The following is a 27,621-nucleotide window of genomic DNA, read 5'->3' on the forward strand; positions in this document are numbered from 1 at the left end:
AATCATGTAACATGCACATTGTCGAAAGATTTTTAATATTATAGAAACAATGACATTTTGTTCATAAGGGGAATATTATCTCCGTGCTGATTTTTTTGAGCTTTTTGGACTGAAATAATGCAATGAAAACTCACAATTATATTTTGAGTGCATTGTAATGTTCATGCAATATAATTAGGAATTGCTGCTGCCCCTGTCTAAAGGTATGTATGTAGGTATATGTATATACAATACATGTAAATATATACACAAAATATGCATATAAATATATATGTAGAGAGAAACTTCTCTTTTAGAGTGTGATTCTATGAGTAAATGCTTTATTTGTAAGTACATATACGAGCACATTGTCCAACTAACATAGTTAATAAGTAGGTCTATACCACTTTAACTATCTCAGGTACTAATTTTGAAGAAGATGCTGATTTGCACAGGTTTTTGGTTTTGGGTTTTTTTTTCTTTTGGCAGTGAAATCTGTCTTATATCTTCTAGTGATTTAAATATTTGTTAAAATGCACATCAAGAACTGATTTTTTCTGATCACTGACCACTTGGTTCCTCAAATACCGTTTAAATAGGGAGAATAAGAACTTGAGTAGTTGTTTAAGAATAGCTAAGTGTGTTAAAAAAAAAAAAGGCAAAATCCAAGAAAACTGTTGTTTCTGATGAATGCTTTTTGAAATACTTTTTCTAGGTAAAGGAATGAATGATGCAAATGTAAGTGGAGAGAGAAAATAGTAGCTAAAGCGACACTTTTGCTGAGAGCATATTTGTACATTGTTTATATCTTTAACTAAAGGATTTATATATCAGGAAGGATTAGCAAGTGGTTGGTTTTTGATGTTTCAATTCACAAATAAGTATGACTTTGCACTTCTGCTTTTTAATTTTGAATAATCAATCACTTTCTGTCAAAACTGATTGTAATGGAAAAATGGTATTTTGATTAAATAAACAATTTCATGCCTGTTGTCTTCTGTCCATGCAACAACTAAAATGATGAAAATTTGCTTCATCTCCCAAGGATATGTTCCACTGCACTTTATCTTGTAACTGAAGAATGCATCTTGAGAGATCTAATTGAGCTTAGAGGGGTATATGAATCATAGAATCCATTCTGGAGAAACATATTTATTTTACTTAGGGGTTAATTTTTAATTTATTTTGTAAATTTGTTTTGTTATGTTTGTCACTGAGCTTTCTTAAAGAATATACTATTTCTCAGTGGTCAAAATGCATATTCAGTGTTGAGAAAAAGGGTAGATATTTTGGAAATATTTTTAATTCAAGCATAAAAAATTACTTCTTGTCATATATCTAAAATAATACAAAATACCCTTAGGAAGCTAAAGTTGTGAATTACCAGCAGTTTGAATCCATAGGCCTCCTCTTCCAGGCTCCAACACCTCTAATCCTTCACCATTCTCTTCTGGCTTTGACTTCTTTTTTTTTTTTCACTCCTTTTTTCTTTTCTTTCATAAGTTATTTGAAAAGATCACCTCCTTAGTTATTTTCAAGAGCTGGTGTTTTTGTAAGCCAAAATTTTTTTCTAAGGATGGGATTATATCTTGAAAATATGGTTCTAGTAGAAATTCTAGCAGCTGTTTGCGTTATTGTGTAATTACAGCTAGGCTTGTGGGCACGTTTATACATTGTCCTGAAAACTTAAATTAGTGATCACTGACACAGACAAGCACAATCTTGTGTCAGACATATAGACATAAATTTTCTTAATTAATGCAATTTTTTAGAAGTGGACAAGCCCACTGGGGATTTTCAATAGTATGAGATCTGTACTCTTAATTCCTAATCACAACTGTGTTCTTCCCTGTTTGATGACAGATTGTCAAGTGAGCAGGTGCAAAGAAGCAAAAATAGATTATGTGTTCTGTTTGTAAATGAGTGGATGTGTTTCCTCCTTGTTTTGATTGATGAAAGCTTTATTCCAGGAAAGGTTATTCTAAGTTTGTTATTTATACCTCGGATGATCAGCATAGCTTAGAAAAATGCTTTGCCAAATCAGCTTTCTCTACAGTGTACAAATGAACTTTCAGGCTTTTAAAGAAAAGGGAAAGGGAGATAAGTGTCCAGCACAGATGTTCTCATCAGTGTGTTTTCAACCAGGAACAGCCCCCTTCTTCACAAGCACACAGGACATAAAGGAGTTTGCGGGCTTCTGCTCTCAGTTTCACTTTGGCTTAAGCTCTGAATCCATCCACACCTGTGGTCTATGCAGAGCTTTAGAGGTTTACTCTTCCCCATGTCAACTTTGATGAAATGAGAAACTTCCTAAAACACACACAAAAGGAAGTCCATTGTTTGTGTTATTGTGTAGAAGTAAATTAAACTTAGGACTCTGATTTTTTTTTTTTTTTTTTTTTTTTTTTTTCTGAAGCTGAAGAGGTATTTTTTATTGTCATTCGTAATTTCTATTACTGGCCTTTTTGGTTTCTTTCTGAGCGCAAAGAGTTCAGTCAATGACTGCAGTAAAACCACAATTTTAAAACTCAATGAGACTACAATTTAAATATATATTTGGCACTGTATTAGAATTACATTTTATGAGCTTTCTTGAAAAGAAAGATGTTTGCTTGAGGTTCTTACCTCAGCTTCATATTTTGACTGTAATAACTTTTTTCTCTGAATTTATTTTCATTCATGCATGTTCAGTGAGCCAGTTCAAAGGAGGGTTGTGTCACTGAGATGCAAGAATATGTATGAAGAGAAAAAAATCTCAAATTCCTATTACTGTTGTTGAACACCTTGTATCATGGGGTTGCCAATCTGTTGTGTAATTGTTTTCTTTTAACTGCTGTTCATAAAAAAAGACAAAAAAAGTGGTTGAATGGATAAATAACTATAAAGTATATAGAAATCAGCAGCTCTATTTAGAGGCAATGTAGTTCAAGTTCAGCTTGCAAGAAAAACCATAAAATCTCAAACATTTCAGCTTGTGCTGGGTCATATAACCAGCCATGAAGGATTTTTCTGTGTTGTGCTTTTGGCTCTATCTTGAGTATCAGCTGTTCAGATGCTCACTTTCAAGTCAGGTGTGTGAGGTGGCGTTTTCCCTTTCTAGTTTGGCATCTCAAACAGCTGAAGTCTCATGTTGTGAAGATGTTGTTTTTCCAGCAGGAAGGCTCTGGCAGTCTGGAATTCCTATTTATGCCCAGCTGGCTGCCTTACCAGCTGTAGTTTGATAGTTACTGCAATTAATTTACACATAAAGGAAAGGCTTCCCCCTGCACTGCTGGGACAATTTACACCTAGCTGACAGAACAATCACCTTTGTATTTACAATGCTATTCCGGCACTGCCGTGCCTGACCTTGCTGATAAATCTGAGTCAGAGAAATGTACAGGAACCTGTAATTCACAAGGTGCTATCACTCTCAGACTTAAATCAGAATTTAAACCTTCATTAATTTAAAAGGGAATATTCTTCATCTTAACATCTCAAATGCAGCTTCTGGTCTAAGAGAAAAGAATAACATGGAAAAAATTTGCCTTTAAAAACATAATTTCCAGTAGAAGAATGTATTATTTTGTTGTCTTCTAAGTATTAATATTGGTTTGGCTAATGATAGGCTTATAAATAATGGCTTGAGCCCGAATGCACATAAACATACCTGTAAACTACCATCTACATGTTCAAATTTAAAACAATCTAACTTGTTTTTCTCTTATGTATATATTTGGGGTTTGGAAGGGAACAGTGCTGCATGCGATCACCTGGTGTCCTGTAATGTAATTAGCCCAGATTCAAAGAGAAACTTTTGTGTGACTATATGGATTTGAAGATGTTTGGCTGATAAGCATCAGTCTTACAACCTGGCTGTCAGGGCATTCAGATAAGTTACAGAACTATATTTGCCAGCACTTGACCACTATCCAAAAAATGTAGAAGATCCTGGAAATGAGAGAAGCAGCAACAGCTGGCTGCCTTACTCTAGTCTATTTGTTAGGGCATTTGCCTAAGATATTTTTCAATTATACATGTTCTTCTAAAGTAGCTCTCCCTCTTCAACATACTTCTGTGATTTTTTGATGCAAACAGTACTGAGGAAATCCCAGTTATTCCTCAGGGTATGCCTACTGCATGGCCCTTAACAGATCAGGCATCTTAAGAGAGTGGTTTGACCCACATAAGATCTGCACTGCTGTGTAGATTGTATTTTACTGACAGGAAAGACCCCAATTTTCTCATTTGCTTAAGTCTCTACCTTCTAGAGATGTCTCTGTGTTAGACACTTAGCCCTGCTTTTGACTTTCTACAGAATGCCCTGACAGAAACCTTGGAGGCATAAATGGTTCAGGAATCAATTTGACAGTGCTGAAAAAGGAGGTAAATCTGGCCAGCTAGAACCAGATTATCCTAGGTTTCAGGCTCTTTGAGAGAAAGGTTCTTGGAATAGTTAATTGAATGTTACCTAGCAGAAGGTTTAACCTCCTCAGGGGTTTCTGGATCACTTATTAGACCTTAAATGTCACACAAACTGGTAAAAAATCACTAAATAGAGATGCATAATTCCATTCTGAATCAAAAGTCTGGAAAAGGTTTTGCCTGGGATTCACATATTGAGAGTCACTGCTTTGCTATGCAGAATCTTTATTAGCTGACTTCAAAACAGCAGAACTGAATTGGTGTTAATTATTAATAGAGTAGATTGGAAAAGCTATCAAAAAATGCACAAAAATCCTACAAAAATATTCAATACAAAAAATTCATGATAATTTAAAATGCATTAAGTATTTAAGGTGTTTCTGATGGGAAATTATCCCATTTTATCCCAATACATTTCTGAAATAAATTTTATTTTTAAAATCATAATTCATGAGGGAGGAGACTATTTTTGTTATAAAACCAAGTTATTCTGAGAATGCCAGAAGAGACAAAATATCTGCTTTTAATTTTCAATATACTTTTCAGTTCACCTGTGTTATTGGAATTATAAAACGGTAAATGGTTTCTCAGCAAATTTGACTGCAAGTTGAATTTCATAAATTTAATTTTCCATCAAAATAATTCAAAGTATTTCCCGGTTCTAATAATCTTGAGTCTTAATAATAATATTTCATTCTCTTATCTTGTGGATGAAAAAAATTGACTGCGTATAAAAATTTTAAATTTTGAAATATGTACAAGAGAATTCCCAGATAACTGAGGTAAGAAGAAATGTTATGATGTAAGGAAAACTTGTGTAAGACAGGTAATCAAAGAGCAGTGAAGTTTGAAATTATAAAGATGAAACAGAGATACTGTGTCACTGAAGAGTCTGATTTTCTTTGCAGTCTGATTGGTCCCACACTGCTTTGCTTCTTGCTATCTGAATAAGGGGAAAATCACAGAACATTTGGTTGTCCTGCTCTTAATTTAATTTCATAAAAGTGCCTTTAAAAAATTATAATATTATAAGAAATTATAATTCTCTATTGAAGCTCTTAAATATAATAAAAAACAGTCCTACTGTCACATTAATCAATTGTCATCAGTAGTATCTAGTATTTGCAAAACTGAGCCTCTTGGAGAAATGTTGGATTTCTGAATCCTCTGTAGAAAATTATGGGGATATTATTTTCTATTAACTTCTAAAAGATGGAATTTTTCTCTCCCATGCATAGACTGCCTGAATCATAGGGTTTTTATTAACTATTGAAGTCCTTTCTTCAGAATTTGTTTTTTCTCTAATATGTTATTGTATACTGGCTGCTATGACATTTTTCCATACTGTACAGTAAAGATGCCAATTGCACTTCCTAGTCTTAAATCACCAGTTTAAATGAAGTTGTGACTATGTGCCAGCCAACAGCTGTTTTTCTTTTTTCTACCAAATCATCTGTCTAAGGTCCCATTCAGCAATCACTTCCTTCAACTTATTTTACATAAGCTGTGGAAAAGCTATCAGATACTGATGGGGGATTTTTGCTGCTGCATTTTTGATCTCAACTTGTGAGTTGAATGCACTGCATCTGTTCTGACAGAGAATTCAAAGTATTACAAATGGAGTAAAGAGCTCACCGGCTTCAGTAATATAGCTAGCAAATATCTATTAGATGGTGCAGACTCATATTTTGTCGTGAAGAGAGCTTTCCTATGTTATTTCTTACAAACATTTTTTGATCTAAATAAAGCCAGTAATTGATGGCTTTGTGATCAACTTGTGCCATCAAACTCAAGGCAAGAGCTTTTGCTGAAACCTGACAAGCTGCTCCTGACTACACCTTGAATCTGAGGAGAAAGGAATACAAATTGTCCCATGCAAATGGTGAGGGAACTGTCTGACTCACAATATGTTCGCAGTGAGTTGTACAGGGTCTCAGTGTAATGATGGTCAGACACACAGTTGTGACTATATATATGTATATTTCTAGGTCCTGCACCTGGGCTGGGGCAATCCCAAGCACAATGATAAACTCAGGGATTAAAGAATTGGAAGCAGCCCTAAGGGGAAGGTGGATGAGAGGCTGGACATGACCAATAATGAGCAGTGGCAGCCCAGAAAGCCAATTGTGTCTGGGGCTGCATCCAAAGCAGTGTGGCCAGCAGGGTAAGGGAGGGAATTCTGCCCCTCTGCTCTGGTGAGATCTCACCTGGAATTGTGTGTCCAGTCCTCAACATAAGAAGGATGTGGACCTGCTTGAGTGAGTCCAAAGCATGTCCAGGAAGATGCTCAGACGACTGGAGCATCTTTGGTGACAGGCTGAGAAAGTTGGGACTGTTCAGCCTGAAGAAGAGAAGGCTCTGGGGAGACCTGATTGTGGCCTTAAGGGAACTTATAAAAAAGAGAAAGAGAGACTTTTTTCCAAGGCCTGGGGTGTCAGGACAAGGGGCAATGGTTTTAGGCTCTTGTATTGACCCTGTAACTGACAGTCTCCAGGGGCAAGGTGGCTTGTGCACAAGGTTTACATGACATCAGATGCACCAAAGAGCAGAATTGTCTTTCTAATGCTTGAGGATTTGCAGCTTCAATAGTTTATCTCTCATAAGTACAAATTTTTGACTAGTTGCAATAGAAAAATTCTGTTTAGAGTGCTGCAGGTGAAGTTTTGAGGAGATGACCTACACTCCATTGAGTCTACACTTCGAGTATACGTTATGTGGAGAGGTACTCCCCTGAGTACTAAAACAACCTGTTTAGGATTGCACCTTTTTTCCCCCTGTGTTTTATACCACTAGACATGGTAGAAAGGACAAAGTTATCACTCTCGGGTGTTAATTATGAACATCTTAATTGAATCTCCATTAATTTTTCTCTGTCCTCACCGTCTAATTCTCCTAGTTAGAACCTCCTGGTGTATGTAAAATATGCACAGCAGAGGAAACTTCTGCAGACATTTGAAGATATATCAGGAGGTAATTCTGCCATAAAGGTTACATTAAGCTTTTCAATTAAAACAGACATAAATTTCTCTATTTCACACTTTAATGATCAAATGTAATCTTCAAAGGTTCTAATAGCCGTTAAGTTTTTCCAGAAAGTTTATAAGCTAAAACAAACTGTTTCATTAGTAGCAAAACTAATGAAACTTGCTTTCCTATTGTCACCAGTCCTTGCACACAAGCCCACACTTGTATGAATCCACCACAGCAGGACTGTAGCTTGTCTGGAGCTGTGCACCTGCTAAAGGAGTTTTATTTTTCTTCCGGTATGTTGCTCCTTCCCCTTGGAAAAGATTTAGACTGAGCTCTTTCTGATTTTCCATTACGAAAAAAATAAATAGTATTTTCTCCCTAGAAGTAAGTTTCTAACAGGGAAGCAGGGGAAATTAATACTTTAATATTCTTAAAAATTTGTCCACTTTCAAATGTGAATTAAGTAAACCCATTAAGGGTATACTGAAAGTATTATCACTTGATTTTTACTTTTTAAGAAAGCTTGTTAAATGTGATACGCTCTATAAAAATTAAGGTGGAGCCTGTTTTGAAATGTAGTTTTAAGGGCATTGCTTTACTTTAAATATGGGCTATGAGTTCCTAAGATAAATTCTAGCTCTTTGAAACAGTGTAAGTTTTCTGTTCTTCATCAAGTAGAGAGAATTGGATGCCTTAGGAGGACTTTCAATTCAGCTGATTTTAATGTTGCTGAACATTTGCTTTGAGATGGAATTAACTCTGACTTGCTCACTTTTGACTCTAAAGGTTGTCTCTGGTGAATGATTCAGATATTGATATTTAATCAAACATATATACCTATCTCTGGATACAGAAAGATTTGTGTATCGAATCTGTTGCAGTTAAGGTTGAAACTAAATTCTGAATTTGGGAGACACATTTGGGTTTGAGAATGGATCTGTGAGTGAGGTTTTGGGCCTGTTCATGTTGATGGGACTTTACCACAGATATGTTTGTAGGAAGAAGTTCTTCAGGAACAGGTAGTGCTCCTGTGAGGTCTTTGTGTTAGGTTTGCATGATTCTTGGCAATGATTCCTAGTTCGGGTTGGTGCGGCAGCACTGATGATTAGTCTGTTTTACTAAAACCCCATAAAACCGTTTTTTTCTGTTACGTTGAGAAACTAGATGTGTCTTTGACCTTAAGGAGTTATTTTTAATTCACAGTTCAGTTTTATTTCTTTGATTTGAAAACTTGGGGTTTTAAATTAAGCAGTGGCATTCCAATTTTTATTGAGATTATTCTTAATTTGCAGAAATAACATTATTTGCAGGTAAAAAAGATGCTAACACTCTGCCTTCCTGCAAATGAATGTGGTCTCCCAGAACACCAGTTTTAGGGTTCCTCTTAGCTTTTTGTTGTGGCTGTTAGGCTTTTTCCTGTCCTCTATTTTGTCATGTCCCACCTTTGCCCAAAGTATTCAATCATAACTGAACAGAAGCTTATTTCAGTTACTTATAAAAATCTGTTTGCAGGAGGGATTATGGTCTGAAAGAAGGGATAGGAGGGGAAACTACTGCACCTGGTGCCTTGCAGAACACCTGGTATGAAATCACAGGGGTGTGGGTGTTGTTGAAACCCTGAAATTTCTCAAATAAATTTATTTCTGCCCGAATCAGGACTCTTCTAATTCACATAACAGTTTGTGCTGTGATACTTACTGAAAATCAACAGTGACTGCATGTGATGTAAACTGATAAGAAAATCAAGGTTTCAAAAGCCAGAAAGATGAAAGAGTTAGTTTTCGTGAAGCCTCTGCACTGTGAAATACAAGTGCTGGAACAACTGGCTTAAGTTTCTTCCAATTAGCATCCAACAATTTGTAGATACACAGTGCTGTATATGCAGTTGCTATTTTCTCTGTGAATTTTTGTTTCTCAAAACAATACAGCCATTAACAGTGATAATGTGGAGAAGGGGAGAAAAATTCTGGTTTTGTTTAACAAAAAACATCCTTTATTACCCTGGCAGGTGCATGAGCCATTTTGTCACAAAGTTTTCTTTGAAAAGGAGTCAGCGCATTCTGTTGCTTTGCAGAAGGCAAGTATGATTTGGAAGATAAAAGCAGTTACATATAAAAGGCCTCCATTTACATTCAGGCATCGTTGCTTGGATGAGTACGTGAAAGAAATTCTCTCTACAATATGTATTTCAAAACCGAGGGAAGAAAAGCAATCCTACCCATGGATTTAAAATATGCTTGTTAGTGTTGAATAAGGAAGTAAATTAAAACAGTGATGAAGTTTTAAATTCTCTTAAACTTCATTTCCTAATGCAATCTCTAATGACAGTGCTCAGATGGAAATTTGAGATTTTGAAACTTCAAGATGGAGGGAACAAGAAATCTTGTGTTTCTGACAAACTCCTGTCAGACATAGATACAAATGAGACGAGATATTTAGATCTTGAGAGTGAAATGCTTGAACAGAACATTCCAGACTCTGGAAGGAGAGAGATAAGAAGAGATTTTGACTTGGATGCCACTCTCAGACAAAAGCATAGACTGGGATTTTGAGATTTAGAATTGTGCATGATTAAAGAATAGGAACTGTATTTTCTTTTAGCACTTGCTAGAAGGGAAAGATTGGAAGTTAGGTGATGACTGTTTTTCCTTTGGTGATGAATTTTAATAGCTTGGGTTTTTTTCCCTTATCAGAAGGCTTAACAGGGAAGGCAGGAGCTACAAGAGAGCTGGTTGTTGACTTACCAATTCCAAACTATTATTTTGAAATAAAAAGCCTCCTATGCTCGTTAATATCCTACTTTGACATTTTAAAGAATGTCTTTCAGTGTCATAAACTAATACCAGTATAAGAAAACACAAAAAGTATGCCTGTTGTATTTTAAGTATTCAGCATTGTTAATATTGTTAGCACTGCCACTTAAGAATATGCTGTGAATTCCTGGCCGCAGATTGCAATAGGTGCCTATTTCTTTTTACTTTCAGGTTTTCTCCATTAGTTGTAGACTTGTAAGACATTATGATTTTGGTTTGAATTACCTGTTAAAACTCAAAATATTTTTTAACCCTCTTTCATTTCCATGCATATATGCAATGTCCTGATGATAATTCAAGCCAGATTGCAAAATGATTTCTTATTTCTCAACTGTTCCTTGAAATCAATGTGAATTTTCATATTTACCTTCAAGATAATTTTTACCAGGTTATGTATAAGGAAAACTTCTGTAATATCCAGACAATATTACCAGGTAGATTAAATATTTTAACTTTTTTTTTTTTTTTGCATAAATCTAGTTAATCTGATTTATGTAGAATGTGTTTATAAAACTGACTTTTTAACCTTCATTTTCTCTTTCTATTTGTAGGAAGTGCAAGGTATGTCATAACAAATCCCTGGGACATCTAAAAATCTGGTTAAGGGAAAAAACTGCTGAAAGTACTGGCTTTAAAATGTCCAAGCATTGATATTCAGCATCTTTATTAGTGCTTCTTTGCAATTGTTAATCCATTTTTATTGAAGTCTTGCAAAAATAATTTATTTTCTTAGAGGTAAACTAATATCTGTGAGCTCCTATAAATATTAATTAATAAGAAAGTAGCAAGCTGGCTAATGTAACACTATTATATGTATATAAACACTATATATTTATATAATTCAAATTCTACTGTGATTGCCCTAGTTTAAAATAGGTAATTTATTATTCTGTCACACCATTTGTAACCACCTTTTATGTGTAAAACACTTGCATGTAAAGGATGTTTTCATGTTAAACATGGCAATAGTTCATTGTGCTACAGAATCTATTCTTCAGATTTTATTTTCTAATTGAAAAAATTACTTCTCAGCCACAAAAAGTTTAAATACTATTTCTCCCTTTGAAAAAGGCAGAACAGGGAATTGCAGTGGTCTTTCTTTCATCTAGAATGGATTTGTGCTTTTATGTTTCTTGGGTCATGGTTCTCTAAGTGGAAGCTTTACTGCTGGCTCCATAGATGAAAATTCATTATATTCATCTACTTTAGAGACAGTTTAAAAGTGCTTGTGCTATATGTAATTTTTTTCTCATAATTTGTAGTCTAAAAACAAGCAATCTAAACAATTTTAAATTTCTGCATGTTGTGGTTAAGGGAACATATTTCCTTCAATTAAGAGTCAAAATTTCTCTCATGATATCTAACATGGTACAAAAATCTAACTGATACAAGGATTAGTTTTCTTTATAATAATTTCAAAATTTCAATTTTGCAGTTGAAACACTTATGTAGTGTTTTCTTTTTATTTCTGTATATTATTACTGAGTATCATCACCAAATGTATAATTCTTTTGAGCCTCTGCATAATAATTTACAAGCCTCTGTATATTCTTGGCCTGTGTTCAAATCAATTGATTAATAGTTGCATCTTTGAAGCAATTTGATGCCTACAGCCACCTTTTCTCTGTTCCCAAAGATCTTAACAGAACACCAAATAGGTGTAAACTTTTAATCTCAAAAATTATTAAGATAAAAAAAACCCCAGACTATACCAGAGACCATTTAAATTACAGAATGGAAAAATTATCCATCAGTACATTTGTTTACATAGGCATGCAACAGTTGAAATATGTATTTCTGAGTATTGCAGGTTTTTCCAAACATAATTAACTTGTTGAGCTGCTCACTGGATAGTCAAGCAGTAGAAAATTTCAGTTAAATTTGGTCATTACTGCACATTGCATTTGCTACCAGTAGAACAAAGTCATCAAGATTTTGCTTTTATGTCACAGCTGTAAAACACCTGCACTTCTGTTGAGCACATTTAACAGTAAACAACTATGTCTGAAGGAGGCAGCAAAATTCCTGGCATGCTCCTTGTCTTTGTATTGCCTCCTCATTCATCTTATTGCCTTTGCACTGCTCTACTTCATGCACTTTATGTATTGAGTGCTACTTAATACTGAGAATGTGAACTCAAAATTTGTGATAGTGAGAATACAGAAGTGTACTGAACAGATAAGACATAAAATAGTGTATTTGGGCATATAAAAAGCAAATATTAGTAAATATTGCATTTGCAATATTTACTAATTTACTAATAATTTTTAAATTATTTTTAACATGTTGTAGAAGAGTGCTGCTTTAAGAAGAGTTAGTGTGCTCTGAGACTTGTGACTACAGCGCTGTTTTGAGGAACATTTCTAAAATGTGTGCATAGTCTGACTTTTAAAATAGCCTTAAACCTATGAAATGGACTTGGTATGTATGTCCCATGACTTAAAGTCTCTACAGAAATAAAAAGCCTATTTGTTTAGATAACCAAAAATCTTCTCTGTGGAGATAGATACAACTTATTAGCTAAGCAGATAAATATTTTCCACAGCTATTTTGGATTTTTTTTTCTTATTCGTAGTATTGACAAATATTACACATTGTATACCCAGTTTTTTCTATGAACCTTGCATGGATGAGTGATCTCCAGACTCCTCTTAGGTAGAATAGTTAGTTGCATAAGAGAGAGAGCTTTATTTGCAATTATATCTCTAAAAGATGAAAAGACTTAATTGTCTCAGGAAGAGCCAAGTGGCACTGCTGATACTACAGAGCAGAGTATTTCCCTCTCTCCTTCCTCTTTTCAGCATCCTTGCACTGTCACAAGAGGAACTAGATAAACAGTGGAATCTTCACTCTTGTTAAATGTTTCTCCAAAAGCAAACTTAATTTTGTTCAGACTGAAAGCATATGTTTGCTTTCTGAAGACGTGGAAACTGAATCACTTTTTAATGTGAGTACCAAAACTGTGATGTCTGTCAAGTGAGCTGTGTTTCATTACCTTGAAAGCTGCTGTCACACATTCATGAAGGTGAAGAGCTGCGCCTCTGACTTCATCAAACAGATTTTTATGTCCACCAGGTGCTAAGTTCAGAAGTATGAGTGGCAGGCACATGGGATAGACAGAGGATTTGGAATACTATACAGGCAAAAGTAACTTTGGCAGAGCTTTTGAATCTGTGTGTGGAAGGATACAAATTTATCATAAACCAGGGAAGGACTGTTCAGAAAAAGACAGTAAATTTCAGAGCAAGTCATCAGCCAAATCTGAGAACTTCAGCAGATTGGAATATCTATTATTTTGTTTCCCTTTCTCAAGTGTTTTAGTAGCAAGGACTGAACAGTCATATAAAAGTAAAACTATCTTCTTCTCCAAGGTGAGTTTCAGTAATTTTAATAAACTATCAAATATCCTGTAGAAAACTGTTGCTTTTTTGACAGATGGAACTTTCAGTGAAGCTGAGTATTTGTACAATTTATTTTAAGAAATGCAAACTTTTGTCACGTAATCTTAGTAGGAGCAGATTTAAACTGTTTTTTAAAATAATTTACCAGGAAATAGTAACATCTATTGAATTTTACAGACTGGTATAACCTTAATCTAAACCACTTAATAGGAAAACTTTTGTTTTCCCAAGTATAATGGGCTTGAATTGAAACAAGTACAGCATTTGGTGCAAAACTCTATTGTTCCTTGGGGAGTTTCACACTGACTTTGTCTCTGCTGTTTTCAAAACTTCAGTGCTTCACTGTTACCAATGAAAGAAATGTCAGACTTTCAGGAAGGGCAGCTGAATACAGTTGATATTTTCATGTATACAAAAAAGGTTCAAACATGGGATTCTGAAATTCAGCTTTAAACCCACTTTGTAGACATCTAAAGTTAGGACCAGGAACATAATTGATAATGAGATTCATGGTGTGTAACAACAGATGACAGGATCCCATCTGTTCATTTGTATTTCACAGGTCACTGACTGACAGAAATTCACTAAACTCTGTAAATCAGTATTTGATAGACATGTCTGATCAAGAAGGCATAAAATATAATGTGAAAATGCTAAGAAATCAGCATTTGTCACTTATTTGTTTAGCTTGTTTCAAGTCCTATCCATGTCTGATTTAAAAGATGCTTACTTCTAAATTGAAGTACTTTGACATGTTCCTCAAGACTATATCAACACTGAATGCTCAAAGTGCTGAGGAAGTTAAGGATGATCTTTCTAAAAGGCATCCCTGAAAAAAAAAAAGGGTTGGATATTTGGATGAGGATGAGAAATTTTGAGAGCTGGGTCTGCAAGGGTGTATATTATCTTTACAGAGTATCTAAACTTGATCCTAAATTCTGGCACTGAGCCCCTGTGCAAGTACATAATCATGTTGTTTTATGAAGAAGTTTAGAAATGTTTCTATGCCACCTTTAGAAGAGACTATATGGGAAATGCTTTTTCTTTTAATGTAATACACCTTTTTCATGTGGACTAAGAATTATTTCACCTTTTTAGAACAGGATATTGCATGTCCTCATATTTTACCCAGTGCTAAGAAATTGGAGCAGATTCTCAGTTAGATCAAGGGCAGCCTTACCAAAATCATTGGAACCATCTGATCTCCCAATGATTTTCCCAGCAGAAAAGCTGTTCTATTTGAAAATCTGGCTGTCTAAACTGAAGATGTTCCCTTTTCTTCTTTTGAAACTTTCATTTTATCAGATTATGATTTTTGCTTTTGTCTTTTAAAAGATTCACAACATCTGGGTGAAAAAATCTACCAAAAAACCACCAAAACAAAGAATACTGTTTGTAATGCTGCTTTGCTAATTGTTATCAACACTTTGACAACATGAGTAATATATTAGAAAACATTTAGGTAATACCAGAAGGACTATTATAAGAAAATAAGAAAAAAATGTCTGGTAGTTTGCTAGTATGAAAGTACTTCATAACTTATTTCAAATAATAGGAAATTTTAATCTACAAATTGCAAAAACCAACTATTGTTTAGATGCATTACATTTCCTAATTTGTTCTAATTTAGCGACAGACTTTTGAGTCTAAGATGTTAGTTAACTACATCTCCTCCTTTCGTTGTAAAGAAATAGAATGTTCTTGTGTATTCAAGGAATAAAATTGCCCTTTGTATAGCACAGGTTAAGCAGTTTCCTGATTTTGAGGGTTCCATAAATCTTTTTAAGCCAAGGTAGTGGTGAGCCAGTGTCCTCACATAATTGTTTTAAAGCTACTGCATATTGCTAGCTGTAATTCTTCCATTATACTGGGAACTAAAGAAACTTGTTTAAAGAATGTTTATTACCATCTTTTAGCATAGAGAGTACAAATTTGCCATTGAAAAAAGGATTAAAAAGTACAGTGATTTGTCATCATCTTGGGGTTAGCAGTTAAATTAAGCCTTGTGAGAGGAGAAAGGGATTTGGGAACAATACTGCAAGAGATGTGAAAGCATTAAATGGATCATAAAGCAGTGAAAGCTACTGGTCACTATGAAGTAGGATGAGAATAATCTTGTTTTTTCATATGTAGCATTAAGAGTTTTTTAATAATTAAATGATTTTTTTATCTCTACAAAGATGCATCAGTGAATGAAATGAAATTTCATTTGAAATAATTTCAAATGAAATTATATGGAACAACAGCCTGAGACATCTTACTAACTGAAGGCCTAAGAGCAATCCTTTTCTAAGGCAAGCTGTTTATTCACAGGCTGAGGGATTTCAGACAAAGGAGGAATGTAAGCCCTTGATCCAGTTTTCCTGGCCAGCTGCAGCTTTGCTGAGAGGTTACAGGGGGACCCTTGTCAGCATTTTGTCTCGGCTTCTTTGCCTAGCTCAGCCTCTTAACAGAAGGTCTCTCTTTTCAGGTTCTGCAGTTCTTATACGCTGTTTCAGAAGGCAATTTGCCATTTTATATTACTCTTCTGGATAAGACAGGTAAGAACTTCATCTATACTTGTGATGATTATAGTTTTCAAAGTTTCAATCAAGATACTTTCAGCACCATTTTGGAAATTTTAAAATTTTACTCTTGCATTTCCCATCCTTGAATCTTTACTGACAGTATGATCTGATCTTTAATGCATCTTCACCAAAAAAGCTACTTATGCATAAGAAATTTGTCATGTTACTCAGATAACTAATTTCTTAGATCAGGGCAGTAGTCCCACAGGAATTTTGTCTTTGTTTTTGTTTTTTCTGATTAATTTTTTTAGTTTTCCTCTAGCTAGCTTAGTTTATATTAAATTAAATGCGGCTCTAGTGCTTCTTTCTCTGTCTACTTTGTTTCTCTCAATGCTCGTCACTTTCACTGGAAGATGTTCTAAGAATCTTCTGCTTCTTTTTCAGGTTTCCTGAGCCACTTTCAAATTAATTAGGCAGTGTAATTTCTCCTTGTGTATCTCCACACCTGATCCTTAGTTTGACAATTTTTACACAGGCTGTGTAACACTTTTGAATAAAAGCATAAAATTATTTTAGGTTAGAGAGATCACGACAGGTTCTCTAAAAGAGGAAATAGGGCCTGCAGACATGTTGTGTGTCTTTTTCTCCTAGCAGGCTTTTTTTTTTTTTTTTTGATGCAGCCCGAAGATGTGATTGATGTTGAACTGCTGAAATGCCTTAAATCAGTTGCCTCATTTTAATGCTATACTCTGGAAATACAACATCCAAAAGACAGAGCTTTTTTGACCTGAAAGCTAAAGCATAATATTTTATTTTGGCCCAATAAAAGGCATTGCATTATCTACCTTGTCAGTAGACACTGACATTCATGGTGCTTGGCCCTTATCCTAGGATGCATAAAGTGCTCTTGGTAAATTACTTATGAAAAGGCTGGCTAGACAACAGGCACAGTGACAGCAGAATATCTCTCTTCCCTGGCTCATTCGAACAGGAGATGGTGTGTTTAGCTTTTCCAGTGCGGGGTGTTTCGGGATGATTACTGTAATTGAATCTGGTAGCAGACACATTTGTGGCTCTGCAGATGCTGTAAAATAGTGTTTAATGTTTTCTGTCATGAGTCTCTTCCAGAACCCCCCACCTCTTCCCATCCAGAGGAATGGATTACCCAGCTGAGGTAATAGCATTTATGTTTGTGAAGGAGTTAGCTCTCCAAGTGCACATCAGACCAGCTTTTTTATGTGATCATTGGCTTCCCATAGAATGTCAAGACAAAGCTGGCATTCAGCACTGTCTAGACTGTGTTCTCAAAGCCATTCCTTGATACCGTGTGTTTCAAGGTGGAAACCTTGTCCCAGAAGTTGGCTCAGATAAAACAGAGGTTTCTACAAGAATGTAGGGGAGGAAGATTGGCTCTGTCCCAGTGCAGTGCAGGAATATTTTGAACTAGTCATGAGCAGGGCTTAAAATTCAGCACCACTCACTAAAGAAAATCCAAATCCAAGCACCACTAAAATAAAACATTCTGTAGCCATTCCTCTGGAAAGTGAGCAAAAGATTGGACACTATTTACGCAACCAATAGTCTATAAATTCAGAGAATGTGAAAAATGCTTGGATGCTACAATGAACTGGTCCGTGGAAAACATGTCATTTCAGTATAGGCTATGCAGATTTGAACTGATGTATGGAACTACTCTATCCTCATCCCTGAAGATTTACATCCTAACCTGCAAAATCTGAAGGCAGAGAATGATATGAAAGATAATTTATTTATTAGCTGCTGAGAAATGCTGCATTTCAAAAGGCTGCAAAGAATAGAGTAATTTAAATTGGAAAAGACCTTTAAGATCGAGTCCTACTGTTAACATAGCATCCCCAAGTATATCTCTAAATGATATCCCTAAGTGCCACCTATGCATTTTTTAAATACATCAAGGAATGGTGACTCCACCACTTCCCTGTGCAGCTTGATAAATAAATTTTGCATAATATCCAATATAAAGTGTGGATTAAAGTGTGTTCCCCATTGGAGCACTGTTTGGGCAGCTGGATCAGTCATAGTGGATGCAGAGCTTGGTGAGGCAGTGACTTTCTCCGTCGTGGGTAACAGTGTTCCTTGGTTGAGCTGTCTATCCTTCAGTGCCCTTCCTGTGCCCTTTTCTGCTCAAGGTGTCAATCCATGCCCTTGCTGACACACCACACCCTGGCTATGGGCACTTCCCAAAGACTTCTTTTATAGGGTTGGGGTGCTTGGTTGATATGGCTTCTGGCCTCACCCTGGCCTCATTGGCCACTGTGGCACAAGCTGGGAGCTCCTGGCAGGTATGTCTGCTCCCCTGACATTCCCCTAACACACCCATGTGCACCACACTAGAGCTTCCCACTGCAGCAATGGAGTGGGAATCTCACAGGGAACAAAAATCTACCTTTTTAAATCTCTCATGTTTTTAAGTATAGGTACAGATGATGTACTTGCTTTTCAGAAGGTATTAGTATTATAGGTGAAATACTGTTGACCTCTTTTGTGGATTTTTGTTTTTAATTTGTTTGGGTTTTTCCTGAAGGTGTTTTTGTTTCTTTTCCCCCCTCTACACATTTTAAATAAACAAGTGAAAATTATGGAGAACTTTAAAACTCTTGCACTCACAGAAACAAGCAGAACATGCATATTGTGGGCCTTCTTGGGTTGGAAGTGCAAAAACTCTTTTAGTATGCAGATGTTCATCTAAATGACAGGAGACAGCCTTTAAAATAAGACAGGTGCTGTATAAATGATTCCTATGTCCTGAAGTTGAAGAGTTTTGAATATTAATAACTTTTTATTAGGGATCTTAGGAATGAAATAAATGGGAATTAATTAAAATACTACTCAGAAAACATGACAGAGTGAGTTCATATAATAATGATGGGAAATAGTCTGATTGGGTCCTGCAGAAACCTTGATGTGCCTTCAAAGAATCTTGGATCTAATTCAGTTTTGTAGGTTGGAAAGTCATGAACACTAAAAGGGGAACCTGTAATCTATGTGAGATACCATTTGAATACAAAAGAAAGGTTGTGACTTTGCTTTTATCTTCTCTTTCAGACTTTTCCCAATAACTGTGCAAGAATGCAGAATTAATCAGAACAGTAATTTACATTTCATTTGAATTCACGTGGTATGTTGTGTGCCAAAGCCTTGGACTTACCTCTTACAATGTAATATAACTTTGGAACAACTGTACAGAAAGACCAAGCCTGTAACAAGTAAAGATTAGAAAATACTCATCTGCTCATGTTTTATTTCTTCAATCCAACTAGCTAATTATCTGTTTTCCACCTCTTAAAAATGTTGGGGAGAGTCTCAGCTCTTTTTTACTTGGAGAAGAAAAATATTAGCTGTTACTCTTCTTTGGTGCAAGAAATGCTCTAGGGAGAATTTCAGTATGTATTTTAATAAACCAAAATCTTAGGGAGGAATGTTTATGCTATTACATTTAACAATTCCATGTTGAAGTTCTCCTCTTGTAAGTCCAGTTATTTATAAATAAATTTGAAAAAAATACTAACAAAAAAACAGGTTAATTCTGCAAAATGCATCTGGAGGTGAGAATGTGTCATGTAGGTTATCAGTCCACTTTGAAATATTGGCTCCCTCCTGTGTTAGAACAGACTCTGTGGGTCCAAAAGCAGGGATCTATCAATGAAGAAATTAAATGGCTACAATGGAGCACACTAAAAATTTGGTTCAATAAGAAAAAAGAACAATTTAACTCTTAGAGAAAGAGGGGGGAAAAAGTAAAAACTCAACAATTTTTTTTCCACTATAGTGAGATTTTAAGAAACCCAGACAATTTGATGTTTATTTTAAGGTGAAGAAAATTAAAAGGTAAATAGATTACAATACAGAAGTACCTAGCAATTGGAATTTCTGAAACTAAATATCCTATTAAAGTAGCAGAAAAATGTAAACTACAAAAGAAAGGCAGAATCCAAGCAGATGTGTTTCCATAACAAGGAAACACACTGCTGCTTTTCAGTTTTCTTAAGGCAGGCAATTAAATACGGCCATCAAGAAGCATGAGAAGCCTTTAATGCTTGAGCCTTATGTTAAGATTCATAGATCAAACAGAGCAAGGTTGGACACCTGGGTGAGGCGTGTGGCCTGTGTTATGGTCAAGTGCTTGACCACAAATCACTTGTTTAGCATGAAGATTTATGGGTTTTCTGTAAAAGATGTTTTCTTACTGGTGCTTTAATCCATACTGCCAAAGGTCTCTTTATCCTCAATTTACCTACAGCTAGGTTGTTAAGAGAATTAATGCTTTTTAGGAATCCCTGAACACTTACATTTTAATTCCCTCGAAATAATCCATCCAGTTTTTAAGTAAGACTATATTCTGGGCATTGCTAGCTGGAGTTGGGATGGATTTGGGATCAAGTTTCATGTCTCTGACTATGTAGTGGTTTGGTTTTGGGGTAAAAACAAGGAAGGGCCCTCTCAGAGAAGCAGTAAGGAGACAAGTAAAGGGTTGCCTGGATGTCCAGAAGCAATGCATTTTCCCTGAGCGAATGTTTACTGCCAAGTTGTTTGGTGCCGTATCTGCTGTTTGGATCTTGGGTAGAAGTAAGTAGATCTCTTCTTACTATGCATGCTTGTTGGCCACATGCATCATAGTCCATCTTAACAGGGAATAGAAGTGGAACTTTGTGGATGGTAATCCATATGCAGAGCATATGGACTGACAAGCAATGCTAAAACACATTTGTCCTCATATGCCGTGTTTTGTCCATACAAATGATAGTCTGTCAGTGACTAAAGAAGAAAAAATCATATTCTTTGATTGATTGATTGCTCAACTACAACAACAACAACAAAAGTGATTGCAGACAGTTTTCTGTCGATGTGGGTTTGTCTTACACCCAGTATTGAGGGTTTCACCTTAGCAAGGACATTGCCACATTTTTGTATACATTATGTGTCTGGCCATCTATGGAGTCATTGTGGGCCTGGTAGATCACAGATTTAGTGACAGTCAAAAGTCACTATCATCATTTGATTTCATCTAGCATGGTCTCTATCATCATTTAATTTAGTTTCCAAATGAAGAAATTTGGCTAGTTTTCATTCCAATGTGGAAATTTTTTAACTGTACTACAAATAGAAGAAAGTTGTGCACTTTGTTTCTGACTGAAAACCCAGTAGGGAAGAATGACTTTTGAGGTGGTAAGAACTAATCAGTCTGTGCCATCTTTACTCATCCTAGTAAGATTAATTTCTTGCAGATCCGATCATCCCAATACATCTCAAGGTGGACTTTTGGTTTTGAAGGAAACCAGAAGCAATGAATAAGTCAGCTTCAGTTCCTTGCAATACTAGCAACATCTGGGTTTATACTGCCCTTGTTAGCTACATCAGAAATCTGAAGTCAGGACATTGCTTGCCCTAAAAACTGAAGAAAATCACTTGCATTTATAATGAAATGTAATTTGTGGTATGGGCTGTGCTTTCTAGATGTGGCTTGAAATAATTTTCATAGCAGTTGAAGTGTCTATTTATTGAGTGTAAAGGAGCTACAGGCCAAATGCATTATATCTTTTCAGCTGAATTCAGTTTGTGATTCTATAATGGAGATTAGGCTTTTACTAATAAAGCTTGTAGTGAGGCTAAGAACAGAAAAGATAACCACTTTGCTCTTTTTGCTACTAATTTCTGGGACTGAAATGTTTGAACATTTACAAAGGTGCAGAACAATATTTCAGGATATTTTGAATAGTCTAGTCTTCTTAATGGGCTTTAAAAATACCTATTCTGGATGTTTTTCAAGTTGAAGCCTATTTCAGTTTTATCTAGCACTTATGCTTTTATTCCACTCCTGCATTGCTATAGCCAGAAACTCCATATATCTGTGTTTCAGGGGAAGGCAGATGAAATATCTGCTTTGGGTTTTTTTGTTGCCTTTTTTTTCTTTTTTTTTTTTTTAACCTAAGGCTTCATTGTTTTTGTTAGAGTAGCATGGCTTTTACTTATTTGTGTAAATTCACATTTTGTATTGCTAAAGCCACTCTTCAAATTTAATTCTTATTTTGCAGTCTTAGTAACAGAGCCTCGTACGGGTTAATTTCTGTAGTTGGCAGATATTTTGATGAAGCACTGACAACTTTGTCAGGAGAGCATTGTCTCTGCTCAGGTTTAATATTCCATTCATCCTGCTGGGAGTTTTCTCATCTCTTCTTGAAGGAAAAATGGAGTTATAAGAAAGAGACAATATCCTCTGCAACTGTAAATCATTGTAGGATTGATTTTGGAGGGAGGACGAGATGGGGAGACAGTGGTATAAAGGTATAAGACATAAGATATTTGACCATAACAGGCAGACAAAATGGGATCTTTTTTTCCAGTGCCTATATTGCCTCTTTCAGGAAAGATCTTTCTCACACAAAGGTGGCATCTGTAAGAGTTTGTACATGTCCAGCCTGCAGGTACTGCAGTGTGTGAGGAAACTGTGGGGAGGAGTTGCACTTAGACCTATCTGATACAAATATTCTGCCCCCAAATGTGCCCCTGGGGAGACAGTGAGAGCTCAATGCACTAGAAAATGCCAGTGGGTTGACTTAAATTCAGGAAAATGTGATTTTCTCATCAAATTGTGCCAACCTATACAGAAAGGTATCAGTATTCAGTCTGAGCTGATAATAGGTTTAAAAGATGTAGTATAATCAGTGCTGCCAGGAGACAGCATAGACACATCATTCCTTGTGTGCTGTTGTAGAATAGAAATTAAATTGTTGCAAAGGGCTCCATTGAAACAGACCTTTGAACTTTATGCTTTATGAAAAGTTGTGATACTTGGAGATCAGTGAACCAAAAGTCTTTTTTTCTTTATTTTTTTCATACTTATCTGAGGAAGTAGGAAATGTTTTAGTATAGTAATATTTGCTAAGGAGCTCTTGAAGGTGGCCTCATGCTCTAATGCCTACAGCAGGAAGCAACAACCTAAACAGCCTCAAGGAAGACTTTTGAATGGACTCCAGGATACCCAGTAGGCTGTGTTTGGAGGATTTATCTTGATTTTACTGAAGCTAAAGTAAGGAAAGAAAAAAATGAAAGGAAGTATTTTTCTGGTGTAGGTCTTTGACAGCATCTTACTCTCCAGTCTCTGCTGAATGAATAGTGAGAGGACTGCAAGGTCTGCATGCATCTCCATTGTCATCTGGGATGCATGCAGAAATAAATAACAAAATGTGGAAGAGAAATAGTTTTATTTACTTCAGTTAGAGATTACAAAAGTTACAGAATCATATGAAGTATGCAGAAATCTTCACAGCTTCTTGGAAGAAGCATTGGCTGGGGACTTTTTCATTAGGTCTATTTATATGTCTGACTAGTTTTTAAGGGTACAACAATCTAACATTTGAAACCCACAGTCTCCTTTTAATGCTGTATTACTGTGGAATATCACTTTTGCATATGTGTAAGCATTACTGAAAAATCAGGAAATGTCTAAGCTATGCTAGTTGGATCCTTAAATGGTGATTCACAAAGATTTTTAAGTGTCTGAGAGTCTTTTATAGGTTTGCACAGAATCAGCTCTTGTAATGAGATAAACATGAAGCCATAACTAAGCCTCAATGTTATTAAAAAATAAATGAGAACTTAACAATAAAGGAAAAAGGTATGATTTCTCATTCTTCCCAAAATGCAAAAAATTTATAGAAATTTTGCCTTGCAACTTCTGTTAGAATTGAGGAGGGTAGAAAATTTTTAAATTTTTGACACATTTATCCACATATTGTAATGATTTCTGCATGCTCTGATCACAAATTTTTGCTTCTATTTACCGAAATACAATCTTCCTACATATTTGGTATACAGCAATTTGATTTTGTGTGAGGATAAGGAGGGTTGATCAAATGAGTGTCAGTTACATTGACAGCAAATAAGGGACAACTTGTTGAAAGGTCCTGGAAGCATGGCATCAGTTCTTACATGACAGGGGAAGCAATATGAACACTTCCTTGTTTTCCTTGTCTGCCTCTTTAGCTGTCTCTGTTACTTTTGCATCAATTCATCAGCAAAGGCATTCTGTAAGAAGTGTCTCTGCCTATCAGAGAAAGCGATAGCTTTCTGTTGCTCAAGACCACAGTGCCAGGCAAAATGGACATATATTTTTCTCCTTTCTCAATTTATGAATTTATGGTGGCTGTTATTTTCTTTAAAGGGATTATATTTCCGATATTTCTGAGAGCCCAGAGGATGATCCTAAATACCTCAAAGAGGCTTAGACACCAAATCACTCTCTAGGAGTTGGAGAGTGATCAATTCTTGATCAAGAAGAACCAAATGTCAGTTTTTCCTGATGCACCACACACACAAAATTGATACCTGCTTGCAAAGTCTCCCTTCTTTCTCACAGCTGCTATAAGATTAACAGGCATCCTCACAGGAAAAAATGGACCATTTTATGCCACATCATGATGTGTTAGAAAACTTAGGAAGCATGGCATTAAAAAGCCTGGGATGAGCTAATCATCTGGGACCTTCAGAAATCCAACTGCTGGCAGAGCTGACCTTGCCCCAGGTAGGTGCAGGTATGGCATGTTAATATCTGGTTCAGAGCTTAGGACTGAATTAGAGCTAATCACTGCAGTCAGCATAGCAGGATAGAGAGAACAAACAGTGACATACAAATTGAGTGAAAGGAAATTGTGCTAAGTAAGGAAGGAATAAATAATTGGCTAGGTTTCTTTGTTATTACCTTGTAATGAAAAATTTGAGTTTGTTACTGACCTGCTGTTAAAGCCAGTACCATTAAAGTGGAACTAGAATGTTAATAGCGTAAGTATTTCTTTCTGATGCTTCTGGCTTAATGCACCTTTAATTAAATCTTTTGGAACAACCACTTCGCTTTTCTTGGGAAGGAGAAAAAATATTGGTAATAATCCATTGCTAATTTAGGGATATGATTTTTGTAACCATCAATGCAATTAGTAAAGGTTGCTTGGATATTTTGAAGCAAAATTAAATGTTAGAGCTGTGCAATGCGCTCTGTAATCTTTTTACATATGTAGCTCTTACTTAGCATGCTGTTCAAACAGTGAGATGATAACAGTAAGGTGATTGTTCCTTTTTGTTGTTTTTTCAGTGCTTCCCCTATAGTGAGTACTGCTGAGCATGTGAAAGATATGCCACAAAATCTTCCATTTCACACATAAATAAAAGTGGAAGAACAAGTTATCAATGCAGTTTAAGTAGATGGGAAAATTCCCTGAGCTCATCAAAGGCCAGTGTGAACTTAAACTCTTAAGTGACTAAAAGTTCAGTTCTGGCAGTAGGTGCAAAAACCATGGCTGGCTGGCAGACAGCCAGAGTGAGAAGCTTGCCTCTAACTTGCAGTCATGGCTCAGGTGATGGTGGTACAGGGGCAATGAGCTTGGGTAGGGTCAGTTCCTGAGGAACATCCCACTCATTTGCTATTTGTGTGAGGACAGTGGGGAAGAGAAAGCAGAATTTAAAATGGAGGATCAAAACCTTCTGAATTTTCATTTTCTAAGGGCAAATAAGAAATGTAGTGCTTAATGGATGATGATAAACGCCTTAAGAGGTCTGAAAGAAGAACCTGTTTGTTTCTGTTAAAGAATATAACTGGGTAAGTTTGTCTACTGCTGATACCCATGGAAAAAGAGAAAATTTACTAGGAATATTGCTGATGCAAAAGGAGCTTCTGTTCTCATTAAAATTCCCCCCATGCTGGCGTATAGCTCAATTTGCTTCTACTCAGTCTTACTTCAATACGTGGCATGATGCATCAACAGGGAAAGAATCTTCCTGAACTGCAATCACTGGCCTATGGCAATGGATGGTGGTAATGGCTCCCCTGGGGCTGTTTGTAGACAGCACTCAGGTCTGCTGTGGTGAAGCCAATATTGCTTTGCTTAAGATAGAAGGGTTTGTACCAGTAAAATACCTTTAAAACAGAATAATCGGCATCCAATGAGACAATATTTGTAAGATACTTTTATTTTTTCCAGACCAGTATGGTTGGGTTCACCCCAGATGGATATCAAGTGCCCACCATGACTTCTTTATAACTTCTCCCCTCAGCTGAACAGGGGAGAGGAAATATAATGAAAACCTTTTGGGTCAAGATAGGGTTTTTGCTGGGTGTTTTGTGAAACAAAAATACCAATGGCACATTTCCTTTCCAAGTACTTTTTTGGTCAAGAACATCAACTGTTGCTGAAAGTCATTAACTGTTCATGGGCTGGGAAAGTTTTATCTTCGAGAATATACATTTTTCCATGATAAAATAAAGGAAAATAAATACATACTTTGTACTGATAGAATCTCTTTTTGAAACACAGCTATAAAGAACAAATTTTCAGCTGCCCTGTAATAAGCGTACATACCAATCAGAAATAAGGTCTACTGAATTTGCACTTCAGAACAAAGATAATTTAGAACCATTAAGGAACTCAAATGGCAATCCTGAGATGGTAACAAAAGTCTTGAAAGTATAGACACAGGACCATGAGGGGCCCTAAGACCATAAGCACAAATGAGTACTTATTGATCAGTCTGTATGCAACTTGTTTTAGGGTATAATAAGAATGTTGTTTGGCTTACCTGTGCTCACTGAAGAGGCAGTAGTGGAACTGAAGTGTGTATCCTGAAGTGTTTAAAACAGGAGCCTCCTGCTAGAAGAATCTGTATGTTCTGAAAATTGGTAAGGAAAATCTACAAACATCTGTTAATTCTTTTGCCAAGTACTGTATGCAGGGTTCAGGTCACTTAATCATAAATAGAATTGTATATCAGCCTGTGAAAATTGACTATAACTTATTATACAGGTGTCTTTGGATTTTTTTTGCAAGTCTACAAGACAAATTGCTGAGTTAACTGTTTCTATACTTCAGAAAAGAACATGCAGAATTGATCACTGTGTCCCTAGTAAACACAGAGGCCTTCGGTTGTGAAATAACAGATCCTTACAGTTTCTTTTAAAATGGTATGCATCTAGCACTAGTAGCTGGTATAAATTTCTTTTACTGACCTCTTTGGTGCAGGCTGAGATTATACCCAAAATTTAGGTATTATTTGGTATAGCTCTAGGAATTATAGAAAAGCCAGGTGTAAATTTTAGTTTGAATTTAGTTTGGGGATCTCCCTGCCTGAAGTTTCACAGGCTGAAAAGTCTACAGAGTTAGATCAGAGAACAGCAGTAAATCTTAAAATATCAAAGGCAGATTAGCCATAATACTCCTAAGTAGTTGGGTCTTAATTCTTTTGGTGTTATGGGAAGTGGCCTGCATCATAATTTTATATCAAGATCATAAATTATAAATACATTTTTCCTATTGGCATTTGACAGCTGTATGTAACTGAAACTTTAAGTCTTATTATAAGATAATCAGCAAAATATCACTATCTAACCCCATTTTTAATTTGTAGTGATTTGAGGGTTTTTGGAGTTTTTCTTTCACTTCTTCCTTCTCCAATTAACTTCTGGTGTTTACTTGGAAATCTGAGAAACCAAAATACTTTGTCATTAATTCCTCTGTAATTCCT

General features: G+C 35.8%; 1 long non-coding RNA gene across 2 annotated transcripts in view; it reads left to right on the forward strand.

The window, feature by feature from the left end:
- LOC140683696 (uncharacterized) overlaps positions 1-27,266 on the forward strand; it is a 67,426-nt gene extending 40,160 nt beyond the window's left edge. Inside the window, exons 3-4 of one of the 2 annotated variants that reach the window (XR_012055027.1) lie at positions 16,038-16,107; positions 17,193-27,266. This is a non-coding gene — a long non-coding RNA (uncharacterized lncRNA). The remainder of the gene's footprint in view (positions 1-16,037; positions 16,108-17,192) is intronic. The other variant, XR_012055026.1, reaches the window with a different exon arrangement.
- Positions 27,267-27,621: the final 355 nt, after the last annotated feature.

The sequence above is a fragment of the Taeniopygia guttata genome, chromosome 3, assembly GCF_048771995.1.
Source record: "Taeniopygia guttata chromosome 3, bTaeGut7.mat, whole genome shotgun sequence".
Taxonomy (NCBI): Eukaryota; Metazoa; Chordata; class Aves; order Passeriformes; family Estrildidae; genus Taeniopygia; species Taeniopygia guttata.